Source organism: Delphinapterus leucas, chromosome 19, assembly GCF_059928025.1.
Source record: "Delphinapterus leucas isolate spDelLeu-1000000601 "Yukka" chromosome 19, BTC_Dleu_Yukka2, whole genome shotgun sequence".
NCBI classification, from domain to species: domain Eukaryota; kingdom Metazoa; phylum Chordata; class Mammalia; order Artiodactyla; family Monodontidae; genus Delphinapterus; species Delphinapterus leucas.
In genome coordinates, this window is record NC_143147.1 from 12,295,590 (window position 1) to 12,314,004 (window position 18,415).

Genomic DNA, 18,415 nt, shown 5'->3' on the forward strand with positions numbered 1-18,415 from the left:
TAACTGTGCAACAAAGAAGAAAGTTCTGGGAAGCTTATGTTAAAAGGAGAGGTGGGAAAAAGGGCTTGACTTTGGCATTTCTGACTGAGCACATCAGAACTTCAGTCTGTTTGTCCTACCATCCTTTCCTTTGTCCCAGCTTCCTTCTTTCTTTTTCTTGTCTTGTTCCTTTGGCTTCTTTCTTTCCAAAGCATAGAAGTGCGGGTCTGATCAGAATGCTCTATGTGTGTGTATGTTTATGAATCATACCTCATCCTATGAATTATAGCCTTGTGGCTTAGGAGAAATCCAACATCCGCTGAGGCTGACAGGTAGGGTGGTGGCTCTAAAACATTGGGAAAATATTTATGTGTTTTTCTCTCTTGATTTTCTGTAGTAAGATTTTTATCCCTCATCAGCCTCATCTATCCATCTACCTGTGGGGTTGGGGTGAGGAAAAGTCCGAGGACAGATTAGGACCCTGGGAGAAGACATTGAAAGAGAAGAGAAAGAGTTAATATTCTGTTTCTGATATTCAAAGTAGGATTTCACAATATGCTTGAAATATAGGCATTATAAAGAAAAGAAGTCCTCTCTAAACACCATCTTGAACTATGCACATGTGAAAATGGAGGAAAGCTGTATTTTTGTCATGTTGCCACAAGAGCATATTAAAAACTGTACTTACAATTATAACAATGTGCAGACTACCTAAGATGTAATGTTAAGTAAAAAAGTGGAAGAAAATGCTATATTAAGTATGATCACAACACTGTAAAAAAATGCAAACCAGTGTATTAAACAAACAGATTGAAAGAAAACACACCTGATACTGACTACCACCTTTAGATAGCTGGAACATGAGTCTTACTGCTTTTCTCCTTTCAACTTTTCTGTATTTTCCAAGTTTTTTTTCTATAATGAGTATGTAATTTTTATAATACAAATAGGTAAAATACATTTCCAACAGAAAAATCTATGATAAATGTAAAGACAACCTAAATCACATTTTTTCTTAGCGAGGCACCCTCTGCATTAGATCTCAAAAATGGGCACGTGTCAGAATCATCTGGAAACTTTTAAAAGTACAGATGTCCCGACACTACTCCAGGGATTCTGGTTCAGCTGGTCAGGGTATTTTTAACGAGGTCTCTAGGTGGTTCTAATGTGCCACAGGGAAGAAGAACCATTGCCCTAGAGTAAATGGATAAACAACTGAATTTCAATTTGTTCAGGTGGGTGCAATGGACATTTGCTGGGGTCTTCGTGGGGGCCCAGCACCACCCACTATTTAGGTTCCGGAATCCAGCATCCTTCCTCTGAAGAGTGACGTCAGGCTGGCCCTGTTCCTTCCTTCTTCTCCCAGATCAAAGGTTCTCAACCCTGAGAGTGCATCAGAAAAACCAGAAGGGCAGGTTCAAACCTGCTGGGCCCCGCCCCCAGAGTTTCTGAGTCAGTAGATCTGGGATGGGGCTCAGGGTTTTGCATTTCTATCAAGTAGCCTGGTGATTCTGATGCTGCCGAGCCTAGGGACCAAACACTGAGAACCGTGATCCTAGGGCATGAAGACTATAAGAGAATTTTGCCATTGTTTCCCTCATGCCCTCCCCTCCACTCTGGAATAAATACCTCCTTCCTCAGGGCACACAGCTTTTCACAAGGAACTCCCTTGCTGTAAAATAATGTAGTCACAACCCAGAATTTTATAGAAAAGAATTATTGGAGCTGAACTAAGAGGCTTCTGCCCATATCCCAAGCCATGTCACAGCTCCAGAAATCCAACTCTAGTCCTGGAAAAATGCAACTTCATCAGGGGATGAAGGAGAGGGGGACAAGCGGCGTGTGGACGGGTCATTTCCCCCCCACGGCCCCTCCTGACAACAGAAGAGTTAAGAAAAGGAAGTAACAATTCTGAATGCTCATAAATTTGGACCTCATTAATTCAGAACCTCTGTTACATCCTGCAGGGTTTGGGCTGGTTTATTTTTGTGCTCCATATAAATAAAATTTTTGATAAACAAATCAATCCTGAGAAAGATGGCACATAAAACAGTGCCTTTGCTACTTCAGTTCATTCTTATCTGTCAGCTGGAACAAGGTCCCTCAGGGTTAAGCACTGCGCTACTGCTTTGGGGTTGTGCTTGACTGAAAGCCAACTAAATCACCCGATCACCTACTATGTGCCAGACAAAGGGACAGAGCCTCTGAAAACACGGTTTAATCTGACATAGAAGCCGAACATTCTGTAGCATTATGCAGTTTACAAAGATCATTCATATATATTATTTCCTTAAAATTTTCATCACTACCACGTGGTAAGTTGTCTGTTATTATTATTCCCCCATTTTATTGATGGAAAAACTGAGGCCAGGGGTGTCAAGTCGGAAGATGACTGAACCATCACTAGCATCCTGGTCTTCTGTCTGCAAACCCCATGTCAGTTCCATCCTGTGCACCTGGCTTCGTTTACTCCTCACAAGAGCCCTGTGGAAAAAGGTCACTTTCCCAAGTTCATGGAGCTGGTCAGTGGTGGACCCTGGATCCCGGCCAGGTCTACCCGCCTCTAAATCCACACTCTTTCTACAACCCTCTCCCTAGCCAGCTCACCCCTCAGTCTGAACAAGTGCAGTTGTGATTCTTCTCTGAGGCTTTAGTCAGGACCCCGGGGCAACGCTAAGCCAGGAGAAGCCCACGTGATGATTCCCAAGTTCACAGACGTTGGATCTCAGACGTGTGGAGTTTCACATACTGAGGTTTGGAGGGGAATGAGGCAGGACCAGGAGCACAGAACAGGAATACGGAATATTCTATGGTCAAACAGGTATGGAAAATACTGAGTTCAAATGAAAAGTAAATACAAAAACCAAGTCTAGACACCTGTCACTGGGTACCCAGGTCTCCAGGGAGCCTTTATATTTTTCAACAGCATCTCTCGGGACAGCTGGAAAGGGCATGGTGGCAGTTTCAGCTTTAGTTTGAGCCGTGGTCCTCAAACTTGAGTTCATCAGACTCACCTGGACGGCACAGATTGCCCAGCCCCAGCCCCGGAATTCCTGATTCAGTGGGTCGGAGGTGAGGCCTGATCATTTTTGTTTCTAACGAGTTCCCAGGTGACGCTGATGATGGTCACAAGTCCAGGGGCCAGACTTTATGAACCACTGTGTTTCAGAGAACCATGGGCAGGTCAGTCTTCAGCCAGATCTGGGCCAATGCGAAGAGGTCAAGGTCTAGAATGATTTACGTTCTCTGTACCCTCCAAAGGAACAATCACTTCCTTCAAGGGCAGTGTGAAGAGAACGGCTGGTAAGTTGAAGCCCTATGCAAGTGGACGGTCAGATGTGAGGAGAGGCAATGCCCCTTCTTTGCCTTGGGGATGTGCAGAGTTCAAGGGTCAATGATGTGAATGGTTATGAATGGGTATCACAGAATTCTTTAGCCATAACACAAAGAGCCGCCCCCTTCTCTTTTCTGCAGCTATGACCCCAAGTCCATGCCCTCCTGCTGGCCATCGAGGCAGGAGGCTAAAGGAGTACAAATTTTGCCCAAATCGCAGTTCCAGAGAAATGGCCCTATATCCAGCAGGGCTCCAGGCAGAGGTAAGCGGGAGCTCTGTGAGCACACGTAAGTAGCAGGAATACACACCCACGTGGCAACGTCACAAACACACAGCCCCCGATCAGGAACAAGGGTGGTCTCAGGTTGCAGAGAGAGTGTGCCCGCCCCCACCTGCTGGACCAAACTTGCAAAGCAGCATCTGGATGACGTGGCTCCCTCCAGATCTGCCCCTGCCCTCTCACCATCACCATCCTTCAGAAGTCAGCAGTCACAGGAACAGCACCGAGGGGACAATGGTCCCCAGGTGGGAGGCAGATGAAAGCTAAAGAGAGGCCTGGGGCTGGGCTGCTGGCGTTGTCTGATGCTGGTGGCTCTAATGAGAAAGCGACCTTGAGTAAATAGAAAGTTTCTCTATAAAAGAGATTTGCTGCAAGAAACAGGAGGGGAAAAAATAAGGTAATATCTGAATGGTGACCTCAATAAGATGTAAGAGAATTTCGCATCCGTGAAATTCAATCAGCAGCCATGGAGGAGGGTCCGGGAACAAACTGATCAGGACAGTTTGCCTGAGCTGCAAATACGGACAGCAGGGTGGGTAGTGAAGAAGTTGGTGAAGACAATTCCAACGAGAGAGATGCACTGGGTACTCAGTAGGGAAGAATGAAGAGACGAGAAGGATGGCAGGAAGGAAGAGACAGAAAGGACAGCTCTCGAAGTCACTATCTATTGAAAATAAGATGCCCAGGAGAGAGACAGAAGGGATAATTCAGAAACAATAATTAAAAGTTAATAGATTTTCTTTTGAGCAGGTAGAAGACTTTAGTCTTGAGTCAGATATCAGACTATATATTTGAAGGACAGAGATCTAAATATATATCTATATATGCTGGTGAAATGCCATTTAGGAAAGAAAGGGGAAAACACAAGCCAACTTCAGAAAACACGAAATCTACGGAAAGTGAAGCGATCTTTTAAAGACTTTTGAGACTTTTATTTCGGTAGAGGGGAGGGGATGGGGTTGAGACAAAATGGCTGAAGGGGATGGAGAAATACAAACTTCGGTTATAAATAAGTCATGGGGGTATCAAGTTCAGCAAGGGGAATACAGTCAATAATATTGTATTAAGTCTGCACGGTGACAGACGGTAACTAGGCTTGCTATGATGATCATTTTGCAATGTATATAAATGTCAAATACTAATATAATATTGTATATCAATTATGCCTCAATAAAGAAAAAGAATCCAAGAAGTGTTTCTTCTTGTTTTGCTGAGTTTGGTTGGTTTGTTTGTATCTGTTTCTGGTAAAAGCACCTTCTAAAAGCAAAAGTATACTTCTTTTTGTCGAACTTTAACAATTTGAGACTTCTATATCAACCAGTAATGTAAATAAAGTCCGTGCTCATTAATAAACCAGAAAAAAATTAAACTCTGATACATCAAAGGCAATCATGAAACTCTAAGTCAACGGATAGAAACATACATTTATATTAATATCAAGAACACACAAATAACTTCAAATTAATAAGAAAGTAAAACAACCCGATAGAAAGAACAGGCAAAAGAGATAAAAAAGCAAGTTATAGAAGTGAAAACCGGAAGAGCCAATACACATAAAGTGGTGTTCCATCTCACAGGTAATCAGGGAAATTCAAATTAAAACCATAATGAGATATCATTTCGCACCCAGTAGACTGGCAAAAATGAAAATGCCTGGGACTCTGGACACGGATAAGCAGAAACAAGAACTCTTGCACACTTCTGGCGGGAGTGCAAATTGGTACAACTGCTTTGGAAGGAACTTTGGTGACGGCTAACAAACTTGACAACAGATGCACCACTGAACCGACAATTTCACCTTCAGGTCTACGCCCGAGATAAATCCTCACGCGTGCGCATAGGGAGATACACACAAGCATGTTCATGGACAGCATTGTTTCTAAAAAAGACAAACTGGGAAAAAAAACCCTGTATTCCCTACCAGGAGAAAAGGGATAAATCGCGGTATATTCAGACAATGTAATCCTATACAATGGGGCGGATAAAATGAATCAGAGCTGTAAGTATCAACATGGACGATTCTTAGTTATGTTGAGAGCCACACTAAACTAGCTGAAGGCAAAGAGGATGACATCACAGAGAGTTTAAAAACATGCAACACACCACTGTATTATTTAAATATGTACAAATGCAGTGCTATACAAGTACAAAGAAATTCATGGATGTGATAAATACTGACTTCAGGAAAACAGATACTTCTGGGGACATGTCTGACTCCTAAATAATTATCTTATTTTGTTTCTAAGATAGCTATAGATAGATTCATTGATAGATGACGGATGAATACATAGATTAAATAGATGATCGATAGACACATAGATGGAAAGGTTACCCAAGTATTTTACTCACTTCCAAATTATTCTCCAACAATAAAGGAAACAGAGAGTTTCCAGTTTTTAAGAACTCAGAGACTAAAATATCCTCAAGTCCTCACTGGGAGAAGAAAAAGCTGCCCAATGATGAAATCTGTCAAGCAAGGAGTAAAAGTACAGAATTTCTAAAACCATGGATGTACTGATTTGTAATCTTTACAGTTCACAGGTCCAAAACTTCATTAAGAAAAGATTGGTAAATTAGATTGTACATAACATTTAACAAATTGTCTTTATTGACCTAAATAAATTTGAGTGATACTGGAGTTGCCCTGGAAAATCTGGTATGCAAATAGGGCAATAAAAATATATTATTGTGATGAAATAAAACCAGAAGTAGCTTCCGCGACAGGGGGAACGGTGCTCCATCTTTACAGCCTGCCTGCAGTGCGCTGCACGCGCTCAGAACAGACTGGGAGCTGGCCTCTGGGAAGCTGGCAAGGAGCTCGACGGTGCTGGCCAGGGCCCTGCTCTGCAGCCACTTCACTGTTGACCTTCTTCACGGGAAAACAGGCCACAGACCAACATCAAAACATATGTAAAACCCTGGGGTTTAACGTGAGAAGGGGGTTTCCCTTTGTTTACAAAAAGCTCCATCGTTATCAATAGCAATAACCAACAACGATGATAATAATAATATACTAGAAAAAAATGCACAAGGAATATGAATAGGGAATTACTCTCCCCGCCCCCCAAAAAAAAAGAAAAATTTTTAAGTCAATGGAGATATAAAAATGTGCTTAACCTTAACTCATAATTAAGAAAATGCAAATCAAAACATGCGCTATCTTTTTCAAAAGATGAATCGATTTGGCAAAACTGAATCATCTGATAGACCCAGTGCCAGGGGGATGGGCTTTCTCATTGCTGCTGCTGGGAGCATACATTAGTGGTGCCTCTTTGAAGGACAGGCCATTGACTTAAGCATCTCACTACTAGGAATTTTCCCTACATATATGCTCTCAAGTTTTTCCGTAAGATAGGAACCAGGCTAGACAGTGCAGCCTTGATTGCAATACTTTCTGTCAATGGGGGGCTAAGTCAACTGGAATCCGTCCAAACAATGGAACACTACACAGCTGTTAAAAAAGAGTGAGGCAGGGCTGTGTGTGCCGATGGGGGAAGAGCTCTAAGGTACAGAAAGTGGAAAAGAAAGCAGAGTGTAGGGCAATGTTTCAGTATTATGCCTTTCGTGTAAAGTAAAAATGAAAATAATATCCACAGAGAGACTACATACAGACCCGTTGCAGGTAGACTGGTTTATACAAAACTTTTTTTTTCTGCAAATAATCTTGCAAACGAAATACCAAAACTATCTTTCCTTTGGGGAGAGGGTCTGGAAGGAAGGGATGTGTTTACCTTTGAGTTTTATTACTTCCTGTACTGTCTGAATTTCCTAAATACGTGTATGTGTTATTTTTCTTTTTGTACTGTTGACAGAGTTTATTGGGGATAAGGGAGTGGGATCATGGGCCATTCTTTGTTTTTCTCTTTGTACTTCCTAATATGAAAAAAAAAAAAAACCTTCTAATAACTGTCATTTTATAAAAAGAAGTAGAGGGGACACTTCTCCTTGTGTAAATGACACGGCATTTATCTAACGCAGATCCTAATACGCACCTGGCGGGATGGTGGTAAGGACTGAATGAGATCCTGTGTATAAATCGTTTTGTCTAACACTCCGCACCAATAAGCCTCAATAAATGGGAGCTCCCATTCACATCGAGACCACGGTCTTTCCTCTTTCCCATACAGGGAACTCCCTGGGGTCTTCTTATTCTGTGTGTGCCCTCAGCTGACCTCAGGCCAGAGAGAGTCACGAGCAGGAGCTGCAGAGGGCTTGGGCTTTGCTATCTGGCCTGAGAGCTCTTCCCCCAGGATAACCCTAGGGTTCCTTCTAGTTCCCAAGAGCACACACATATGGCTCCACGAGGGATCTGGGGCTGGGAGCCAGGAGGCCCGCATTCCTCCATGCAGGCATCTTTGGTTGAGTGAATAAAGCAGCTCAGAGCTAGCTCTACCAAGGTGAACTGGGGGCAGGCCAGGTCGAACTGCAGATTGCACTGACAATGACTAGTTTAAAAATCTCTAGAGAGCAGCTGCTGGGAATGCTTTATGTGACAATTCTAGTGCTTGCTCGCACAAGCACAGGGGGACAGTTTCCTCCAGAGTCTGTGCAGTCAGCAGAGCTGTTGGCAAATACTCTGGGCAGCCCCAAAGATCTCCCCTCTGGCGTCTTCCCTCTGCTGACTCCATAGCCGGGAGACCTGGGGATGGGGGCCAGGTGTGCGGCCCACCTGGTGAAGGCCAGGTGTCCATGGCTCTGAGGGCCCAGGCAAGCAATCCCAGATTGCCAGAACAGTATGGGAACCACCTTGCCCAATATTTTCATTTGACAAAGGAGGAAACGTAAACCCAGAGAGGGGGAGGCGAGGCATTGTCAAGGTCACACTGGGAGACAGTTTTGGAAACTGGCCCACCCCACCCCCGATCTTGACTTTCAATTTGGTGCTTTTCATCCTATTATCGTTGTGCCCTAGGAAAGTAGGGGCATCTCATCAGATACAGAAGAATGAGGATTTCGAGCAGGGTGGAGGAGGGGCAGAACCTAGAATACAGCTTGGTAACCCCTGCACTAGGGAACAAATCCTCCAGAAAGTGATTCATAAAAGAACCCCTTTCAATTCAAATTAATGTCCTCTGAATCACCAGTTTGGCTAATTTAGATTTAAGAAAACTGGTACTTTGTGCCTGAAACCAAACCAAACAAACAGACAAACAAAAACATCAATATGTACTCTGTAGAGGTCTCCAGCTGTGGCCAAGGGCAAACTCCAGGTCAACTTCATCCACTGCAGTAGGGGGCTCTGCTGTGGTCTCTTCTATGTTACATATGCTTTGGGGTAAGATTTTTTTTTTTAAAGGAAGCATTACGTGACTCAAAAATAAAAGTTTGAAAACCACATCTCTAGTGCATCCTAATTATTTACCAAGGGGATGAGGGCAAGCCTTATTGGTGACGGCATTAATCTTCAGGGATTTTAGAAGGATGAAGCCCTCCTCCACCAGCCATTGGGATAGAATCAAAGAATGCTACAACTGAAGGAGCATTCAAGGTCACCTTTTCTAGGCTCAAGTCTTACAGATGAGGAAACTGGGGCTCGGAAGGGAGAACTAACAGTCCAAGATCACTGCTGGCTGTGACAAAAATCCGCATCTTCCCAGATCAGAGCTCTCCCCAGTGCCCACGCAGCCCACGGCCTCCTCTGTACTGGAGGAAAGAGTGCAGAGGTTGATTTCTATTTCAGGGGCCCCCGGTGTGCCATTTATTTTCTCTTTAGATGTGCTGGCTGTAATCCTCTTGGAAAGATGCCCAGCATCTAACCAAATTCCCGTCTCTGCCTATGACACCATTTCAGTTGTGTCTCATTGAGAGCAGGACACCGGCCAAGAGGAGGCCTGAAGAAGGTCTGGGTAGAAGAGGCAAAGGATGCTGGGAGGGAAGAATCCTTCCTTGCCCCAAACCTTTTAGGAGATTAGGGTAGATGCAGGGGTCAATCAGGAAATGTGTGAATTACTCAGACTCTCTCTTGTTATCGCAATGCAGATCTATAGGGAGTGGCTTAGCCATGGGGTGACTGGGGCCTGCTTTCCCCTCTGACCCTTGACCTCTTCTCCTACTCTGCAGAAAACACTGAGCTTCCTCTGAGTGTGTCCAAATTAGTGCGGGGGGGCGCGGGTCAATGGAATGATGCTGAAAAACTCTACCATCTTATAGAGTTTTATCAGGTGCCCTTACATGGAGACATTGCCAACGAATGCCTGCTATTATCTAGAGGAAAATATTTGAAGACAATATTATCTCCATTTTGCAGATGAATGAACAGTCTCAGAGAGGTTCAATAATGATACAAAGTCCCAGTATGACTAACCTGTGATTTAGGACAGAACCTAAATCCTATGTCACTACATATTCTTGGGGTTCCATTCATTCCATCATGCTTCTGGGAAAGCCATGATTCTAGCCACCACTCAAGGGACCCCATCTCTTCCAAAACACACAAGAGAGACCCTTCTGCCTGAGAGAGAGCAGAAGAAGTAACTGGAGAGGAGAGAATTTGGGGGGCTATAATTTTTTTCTGACTATATCCCAATGGGAAGACAATTTAATGTGTGGGCTATTACATATATCTGAGAAGTTATCCATGAGAGAAGATTTATATTCAAATGACCCAGACATGTCTCAGTAATAGACAGGAGGTAAGAGCACAGGGTTCCAACAAATCAACTTGGCTCTGACACCAGCCATGTGGCTCTGGACAAACCGTTTACCCGTCCTTAGCCTCAGTTATTCTCATCCATAAAATGGGAATGCTGCCTGCCTCATGAGGATGTGACGAGTATGAAATTAGATGCAAGAATGCATGTGAAGCACAGAGCATTTTACACTTCTTCAATAAATTGTTACTATAACAATGATTATTACTAGAGGGGCAAACCTCCTCTAGTATACTATTTCAAGATACTCCAAGGAGAAAGGAAAGGAAGAGTCTTAGGTTCACAATTATTCAAAGCTCCAGGGAGGGGCTTCCCTGGTGGCGCAGTGGTTGAGAGTCCGCCTGCCGATACAGGGGACGCATCCACCCTTCCTTCACTGTGACGTCATCTTCGTTTGCTTACATCTGCAAAAATCCTATTTCCAAATAAGGCCACGTTCACAAGGATTCAGACTTCAGCAGATCTTTTTGAAGGACACGATTCAACCCATAACAACGATCAGAAGAAAACTTTGTTTCTACAGCCCCCAAAACCGTTTCTACCTACTCTTCCTCACCATCACCTACCCAGTCCTAGAGCCTTGATTCCTCTCTTTATCTCATCCTCCCACCATCAGCGAGCTCTCTGAGGACCATCTGCAAAATGCATCTGATACCCACCCACTGCTCTCCGTCTCTCCTGCCGCCTACTAGTTCAAAGCCACCACTACCTCTCATCTGACCTTCTGCGACAGTAGGACCAGCCTTCCGACCTACCTCTCTACCCACAGCTATCTATTCTCTACAGAGCACACTTAAAAGTAATCTCCTAAAAAGAGACATCGGATCCCACTATGCCTCTTCTAAATATCTTGCACGGCTTCATAATACACTTAATAAAAATGTAAAATACTCTGCAAGACCCTGCATGCCACGGCCCTGCCAGCTTCCCCCTCCCCATCCCACTACAGCCACGGTGGATCTTCTGTTCTTCCAATGTGCCCAGCTCATGCCTGCCTTACAGCCTTGCACTTGCCGTTCCCTCAACCTTGGAATACCCAGGCCTCAGATCTGTGCGAGTCCAGATCCTTCTTAATCATTCAGGTCTGATTGCAAATGTTACCTCCTGGGAGACCTTCTCTAATCACCCCATCTACCGTAGGCTCCCTGACATTCTCTATCACATCATTTTACTTTCATCATATCCATGGAGCCTTATGTAAAACTATCTTGTTCACCTCTTTGGTTATTGTTTATTGTCTATTCCTCTTCTTAAACCCAGAGCTTACCTTCCACAAGAAGGGAAGCCAAGTATCTAGAATAGTGCTGGGCACGTAGGTTGTACCCACTGGATAGTTGTTGATGGATTAAATGAATTTCTTCTCTCATAATTCTTCTTTAATCAATGCCAACTGCCTTAGAGAACGTTAAACCATTAAAAAAATATGTATGTGTGTATATATATGTTTATATATATATATATTTGACAATTTCAACCAATAATGTCTTTATATGCAGGACAACCTTAACCAAATAGGGGATTTCTTGACCTGGATTATATCAATTGCAGTAATAATAATATTAATAATAGCAATAATAATAACAACTATAGCCACAATAGTTATTATTTAATACTGAGGGTTTTTATGAGCCAGACCCTCTGCTTTGTAATCATTATCTCATTCAATCTTCATAAAACCTCTGGAGGTGGACAAGAGTATCCCCTACTTTGTAGCTGAGGAAATTGAATCTCCAAGTGTTTAGGTATCTTGCTCCTATTCACATATCTCATTGGTGGATGACCTAAGGCTTAAAAGCAAGGTTTTAAGGCTTAAAAAACTGATGTTTATAACTACAATGAGATACCATTACACACCCACCAGAATGGCTAAAATTAAAAAGACCGGCAATACCAAATGTTGGTGAGGGATGTGAAGCAGGTAGAACTCTCATTCACTACTGGGGGAACCCAAAATGATACACCACTTTGAAAAAAATTGGGGGAGTTCTGCTCTACACCTCAATAGTTCCATACGGCACATAAGCAAGATAAAATCTTCCCTGTTTTAAATAATTTGTCCCAAACTGCACAGCTAGTCGTGTAGGTAGGCAAGATTTGAGAAGAACATTGTTTTACCCCTGGCCTGTAGCCCTTCATCAGCTTCAGGCTGCCATGAGAAATAAAGACATATTAAATGGCAAGAAAGGGAAATTGGGGAAAGCATCAGAAAGAAGGTCAGTGGAGGTCATGTTCCAAAGAACTGGGCCCAGGAATATGGGATCAAGGATTTCAGCTCAATGGCAAGAAGTGAAAAAGAATATTGTGTCCAATATCCCGGGCCCAAGCAACCCTCTGGCAAGTCCTGCAGGTGAAATCAGCTATGGCATGTAGCCTGTTCTCCCCATGACACGGAAAAGGTGAAAGTGCCCTGAACCCAGGGGGCCATGACCTGGTCCCAACTCTGAGTACCTACAGCACTTGCCCTGTTCCTTATGGCACTGATGCCCTTCACTTCCATTATTGCTACTGGTGAGAAAAGAAAGGAAGAAATAAAGGTATTGGTTATCTAGGTGGGGAAAGCTAGACTCATGTCTACAGGTTCTCCTCAAACAGACATACTGGGGTGCTTGCCCAGACATACATCCTTTTGGAAGGCCCACACTAATTTCCTAATAAAGAGGGAAACCTTGGTTATTTTGTATCAGACGACCATCTCCCCTTTCCTGGCCGGAGCTGATTGAGCCAGAAATGAGAAACAGGCGCAGGCAAACCAACCCATGAACCGTGCTGAGCCAGTCGCTTTTTTGCTCTCAAGAATATAAATTAAGAGTCTGAAGCATTCCCAGTCAGAGTATTTGGACGTGTAAAGTCATACAGAGTTGGTGCTGGTGTCAAGACACCCCGAGATTCTGTGCATTCCCAAACCAAGTGGGAGCAGAAACACCTGGTCCAGAAAGAGGAACGTTGTTGCAAAGAGAAAGGCCCCAGAGAGAGACTCTTGGCCCCGTTCCCAGGAGGCCCAGGAGTTTCTGCAGCCCCCAGACACCCCTGTGTTGTTGAATAAGCTTCTTTTTATTCGAGGTATGTTGAGTGGGTTTGTGTTTCTTGCAGACATATTCTGAGCAGAACATACGCCATTCATCAAAACATGTTCCAGTCAGAGTCCAGAATTTAATAGGAAAAAATGAGTTAGTAAAAGAAGTAGAAGAAACTGTTTGTGAAGATCTTCCCAACCTTGGCTGATCGAGACATGTCTACACATGAGGGCAGAGAGGAAGCACAAAGAAAGGAAAGATGAATGGAGCAGATTTTATAAAAATGGTTAGAATCGCGTATGTCAAAACCCACCATAAATGTACACCTATGTTCGTAGCAGAGTTAATTCACAATGGCCAAAAGGTAGAAGCAACCTAAGTGACAATCAAGGAATGAGCAGATTGACAAAATGTGGTCCACATATACAATGGAAAATTATTCAGCCTTAAAAAAGAAGGAAACTGTGACACATACTACAACATGGATAAACCTTGAGGACATTACGCTGAGTGAAATAAACCGGTCACTAAAAGACAAATACTGTATGATTCCACGTACAGGAGGTGTCTAGAGGGGTCAGATTCATAGAGACACAAAGCAGAATGATGGGTGCCAGGGGCTGGGGGTGGGGGAATGGGGACCTGTTCAGTGGGGACAGAGTTTTCATTTTCCAAAATGAGTAAGTTCTGGAGATGGATGGCGGCGCCAACTTGCACAACAGGGTCAGTATACTTAACGTTTCTGATCTGTACACTTAAGAATGGTTAAGATGGTGACTTTTATGTTGTGCGTTCGCCCATAATTAACACTTTATAAAAAAAAAACAGTAGTTTTAAGGTATATAAAAAAGCTCTTGCAAATAAAGAAGAGATGAACTTCCTCAGGGGAAAAAAAAAGAGGCTGTGGACATGAACAGGCAACACAGAAAAGAAGAAATAAAATGGGACAGTGTCTCTTTAGGGCAATCAGTGATGTAATTGACTTAAGATATAGTAAGAGTCTTAAAACATGCACCTCTTTGGACTTAGTCATTGCTTAATCATAGCAATCTATCTAAGGGAAATAATTACAGACATAGCAGAGATTTATGTATAACGATTATCATCACAGTATTGTTTATAATAGTATAAAATGAGAACCAAGCTAAATGGAATCGACGGGGGGTGGGTTGAATAAATCATGTCACCTCCCAAGGCTGGATGCCCTGCAGTCATTCTATGTGATCTTTCGAAGAATATTTTAATGCTGTGGAAAATTCTCACAAAATAACATTAAGGGAACAAGAGATTTATAATTAATATATAATGTGATTACATCTTTGTAAAAAAAAAAGCGGGGGCGGGGGGATACGTACAGTGGGAGAGGCTACATCAGTTGCTCTCAAAGGGTTTACTGGGATTCTGAGTAATTTTCGATACCCTTCTGTGTTTTCCAAACTTTCTTTAAAGGGCAGGTGTTCCTTTTATAATCCGAAATATTCTATATATATTAGAAATAGGGTGCGTTCGGATGGGAGGGGGTTACTAAGAAATGGAGCAAAAGAAGTCACAACGCAAGAAAGACGGGGTCACCTACAGCCTCATCTCAGCACCGCAGGCCTTGGAATCTGTTCAGCATCCTTGCTCCTTGTTCTCATCCCTGCTCGCAGCCCAGCAGACTGGGAGGGAAAAAACCCTGCCCCAGCCAGGTCTCTCTCCAGCCCTCACGTCCCTAAGCCCGGAAAAGCCAGGAAGGCCCTTCTTCTCCTACCGCTCAGATTGCTTCCCTCGAGTGGCATTTAAAGGAACGGAAGATGACTGACATGAGCCCCACCCTCGCCCAGCAGGGACTTACTTCTCTGTGCATCTTCAAAGGGACACCACGGGGGCTTGGGTACAGGAGGCAGTAGCTGGTGTGCAGCTCTCCTTGGGTACAGGAGGCAGTAGCTGGCGGTCGGTGGCTCGCCCGAGGTGGTCCTCTACCCAGAGGCAGCATCAGGGCCGGCAGAGGCCAGACGGACGGACACAGACCCCGCAGCTGTTATCCAAAGGGAGGAGGCCTCGCAATTTTCTGCTCATTTAGAGGCAATTGGCCATCAACACCCTCGTCTCCTCGGGTGTGAACTTTAAATAAGATGTTCCAGCTGAAGTGGGTAGAGGGAGACTGTTTTGCTGTGACCGGGGAGAGAACAGCCGCGTCGGATGTTTGCATCTGCTCAACGGCAGCTCTGGGAGCTGGCTTCACGCAAGTGAGATAGACCAAGGAGGACAGTCTGGAGGAGGCTGACCGGAGGCAGCTGCCTTCACGCCAGCTGACGGAGAGGGGGTTCGGGCATCCCTTGCGCACGACTTCTAACTCATGTGATGTGGACTTGCCCGGATGGTGCCTGAGTCTCTGAGAGTCCCGAGGGCAGGGTTTACACCAACAGAAAAAATGGGGAACTGGTGCAGGTCTGCTCATGAAGCCAGTCTTGTAGTGTGTGGACCCAGCTGGGCTGAGTCTCCTCTTTCCCCTCCCCAACCTCGCTCACAGCCCCAGAAAGGGATGTGGCATCTGAACTCCCCGCCCTGGCCATGAATGGCTGCAGTTTGGTGAAACCGCTTGGTCAGCAGAAATGGATTCAGTACCTCATCAGAGCTACTTGTTCACAGGTGCGGGGCAGATGGCGGGGCGGGGAGGGTGCTCCTGATGTGTGATTCTGTGAGAGCCATTCCACCCGAAGAAAAGCGAGGGAAAGGACAGGGTTGGGGAAGGGTTAGGGTCAGGGGTGGGAGCGTAACTGTGGCCAGTTCAGCTCCCCCAAATCTCATCAGCCTGAAATCCTGCTGGGTGGGGTCCACACCTGGCGAAGAGGCACCCCTCTGACCCTCACCCCTTCCCGATGGCCCACAATAACCTTGAAAGGGAAGCGTCATCACACCCATCTGCCCAGGGAGAAATCCGATTCAGAGAGGTTAAGCAAATCACCCAAGGTTACCCAGCCACCGAAAAGCAGGGCTTCAGATCCACGACCCAAACATTCGTGCAGGGGCTGGTCACGGTCACGAGTTTGTTCTGGAGTCTAAAGGCGACGCAGGGTGAAAGCACAGGTTTGAAGATCGTCTTGAGACTTAGACAGAGATGTAGGTTCCAGGCTGTGTCAAATGTGTCTGCCCGGGAATGAGGCAAAGCTGTGGTGTGGAAACCGTAATTGCTCAGGGGCTCCCTGTGGCTTAGGGAGACCAACAAGGGGATGGGGTGGGGCGTGTTACCAGCCTCATTTTCAATGTTAAAAAAAAATGCGTCTGTTCTGGAATAAAAATAGCATATATCAGCAAAGAGAAGACTACACACCTGGGTTTACAGCTTAGCAGGACCTCGATTTGGTGGAAGGACTTCTCAGGATAACAAACAAGCCCGTCTCAGGGCCTTCAGGGCTTGAGAACAGATGGGCCTGCAAAGGGCGCTGGGAGTCTGCCGCTCCCTAAGCTCTGGGTGCAGGGGCCTGGAATAAAGGCTCTCAACCAGCCTGTGTTTTAACCCTAATGTGTTAATAGTTCAGTGCTTAATACATGACGCCCCCTGTAATTACCTGCATTTAATGGGAAACAATGGCTTGGCTACGAATCCCTTTTTAGAGGGTGGGTGAAAGTGGGCGTAGATATCTTTTCATTTTGCTCCAAATCATGACCCTCCTTGGCTTCCAAATAAAGCCGGCTGCTCGGACTTTTAAAGAAAGTTCCGTGATTAAACATATTCACATCTGAAGGCTCAATGGCGCACAGACTGGAAAGAAAGAGCGCCTTCAGTGCTACTGCATTTAAAAATGGCCATTCCGTTTCCGGAGGGAAGGAACAAATGTGGAAATCGTTGTGTGAGTGTGGGATGCACGTGCCCACAAACACGGCACAGACCATCTGGTCCCCTTAGCCGCTGTGCCCTCTGACCTGTGCCCCGTGGACTGAGACACAGCTGCCTTGGCTGACGTGTGAGCAACTCCGGGCCTCTCCAAGGCTTCCGGTGGGACATTGGAGGCATAACAATATAGTTGAGTTGTGCCTCGTTAATTTACTCCATGCCTCCCCAACCGAGAATGTGGAGAACGGGACATGGAATAGCAGGCCCCCTGTTTGGTGGACATCCTTGCTGAGATGACAAGAAGCGGGTCCTGGGGTGTGGGGGGGGGTCCCTGCTGCCACCCAGGCTCCACCCTGTGCAGTGGGAGCCTGTGCAGGAGAAAAGTTGGGCAGTGTGAAGACCTTGCTACTCAAAGTGAGGTCCTTGGAGCGCCAGCATCAGCATCACCTGGGAGTTTGCTGGAAATGCAGAGTCTCCACCCCAGACCTACTGAGTTGGAATGCGCATTTGAACTCGGTCCCCAGGTGAGCCTTATGCACCTGAAAATTCAAGAACCATTAGTGTAGAGCCGTGGTTCTTTTTTTGCCCCTCCAGGTGACATCTGTCAATTTCTAGAGACACCTGTCAATGCCTGGAGACATCCTTGGTCATCACAGCTGGGGTTGGGCTGCTCGGGGTAGAGGCCAGAGATATTGACAAATATCTGGCAACACATAAAAACAGCACCCTAACAACAAAGAATTATCCAGTCCAAAATGTCAGTAGTGCTGAGGTTGAGAAATCCCTGGGTTCGAGAGTTTCCTTAGGAAAAGGGAAAAACACACTGGGATCTGTTCTCTGTCTTCCTCAGTTCACTTGAAATCGTTGTTTAAACGTGAATTTATCCAACATGCCCAGGACAACTCTATAACCAGATGTCTCTTTCCAGCATTTGGTCCCAGAAGACAGGAAGGCTGTCTTCCATTTCAAAGCAACATTAAAATCTAAATTATGAACAGATAAGTTATCTTCCCTCCCTTCCTCAAAGCATCTGTCTTTTCCTTGTGTTTATCACGGTGCCCTCTGAGTACCCCCATGACGATGTGAGGGCCCCTGTGGCTGTAGGCAGACCCGCTGCATGGTTTTTCCTGGACCTGGAGGTCGACTAGGTTGAACCCAGTTTCTGTATCACCTCAGTCTGGGCCCACACCTTACTTGTTAGTTGGAGTCACCAACAATGGCTTAATCCATGAAGCCAGTTTTCTGTTCCAGATGGTAAGGACCCATTTCAAGGTCAGACACTGAAGGAACCAAGCCAAGATCCTCACCAGGTATCCAATTAGTCATCAAGTCTTGTTGATT

The 18,415-nt window shown here is 45.0% G+C and overlaps 1 protein-coding gene across 3 annotated transcripts in view; it reads right to left on the reverse strand.

Moving 5' to 3' along the window:
- The window catches only part of SHISA6 (shisa family member 6), a 242,096-nt gene that overhangs the window by 126,020 nt on the left and 97,661 nt on the right, over positions 1-18,415 (reverse strand). The window lies entirely within an intron of this gene.